This window comes from Octopus bimaculoides, chromosome 3, assembly GCF_001194135.2.
Source record: "Octopus bimaculoides isolate UCB-OBI-ISO-001 chromosome 3, ASM119413v2, whole genome shotgun sequence".
Classification (NCBI taxonomy): domain Eukaryota; kingdom Metazoa; phylum Mollusca; class Cephalopoda; order Octopoda; family Octopodidae; genus Octopus; species Octopus bimaculoides.
In genome coordinates this window covers 157,162,836-157,163,890 of record NC_068983.1, presented here as the reverse complement: position 1 = coordinate 157,163,890, position 1,055 = coordinate 157,162,836, and the positions used below count along the sequence as shown (strand labels likewise).

The window sequence follows — 1,055 nt, the reverse complement described above, 5'->3', positions numbered from 1 at the left end:
TATATATATATATATGTATAAAGGAGACAAACGCTCAGGATGTTATTATATCATTTATATCTTCATATCTTCTACACATGTTTCGATGGATGCATCCAAAATACGTCCGACAGCTATGCATCAATCTCTTCAGGAAGGATATAAATAACACTTCTCATCAAATAGACATTTTAACAGATATATCTGTTAAAATGTCTATTTGATGAGAACTGTTATTTATATTCTCCCTGAAGAGATTGATGCAAAGCTGACCATTATTCATCCTGTCGGACGTATTTTGGTTGCATCCATCGAAACATGTGTAGAAGATATGAAGATGTAAATGATTTAATAACATCTTGAGCGTTTGTCTCCTTTCTCTAGTTTTCTTATTTTCTCCTAAATACGTCTTGCTTGTCCCCGGATTCAAATCCCACACAAGTGTGTCCATTGTTTCCTAGGATACTTAAGCAACATTTGGCTACCCTGGAATTATTCTCTCAGATCCTTCTTATATATTGTTGATTTATGCACACACACGCGCGCGCACACATAATTAGTACGCAAAGAACAAGCATTTTGGGTCCGCTAGGGTAAGTTATATCCCTTAGTTCAGTTCAGATGGCAGTCCATACAGGCTAAAATGGCGAATGGGGAACCTCCGCCCTTAGGTTGCTTCTAGCCTGTAAGGAGATTTTACTGTTCTGATCGATGAATGGGGTATCCCATCCTTGCAACAGTTAGCGTTTGAAATGGAAGTAGGGGCTATAAATTTCGTGTCCGGAATTTAATAGTAATTCTGAATATCGAGTGTCTTTGAGGATCCTTGCTAGCTCCGCTATGCAAAGTTTGCTTATAGGATCCCGGCCGCTCTATGATCCTCCACTTAATATCGTATGGGATTCCTTCATCTTTAAGGTGCCACACGTTGCTTGCCAGGAAGTGACGAATTGTCTTTCCGGAATCCTGAAAGAAGACCTGTGGTTGTATAAGCACCACTTGAAGGTGCCTGTACAGGAGAGAGAGAGAGAGAGAGAGAGAGAGAGAGAGAGAGAGAGAGAGAGAGAGAGAGAGAG

General features: G+C 40.2%; 1 protein-coding gene across 3 annotated transcripts in view; it reads left to right on the top strand.

Annotated features, from left to right (window-relative positions):
- The window catches only part of LOC128247357 (luciferin sulfotransferase-like), a 9,452-nt gene that overhangs the window by 3,949 nt on the left and 4,448 nt on the right, over positions 1–1,055 (top strand). The window lies entirely within an intron of this gene.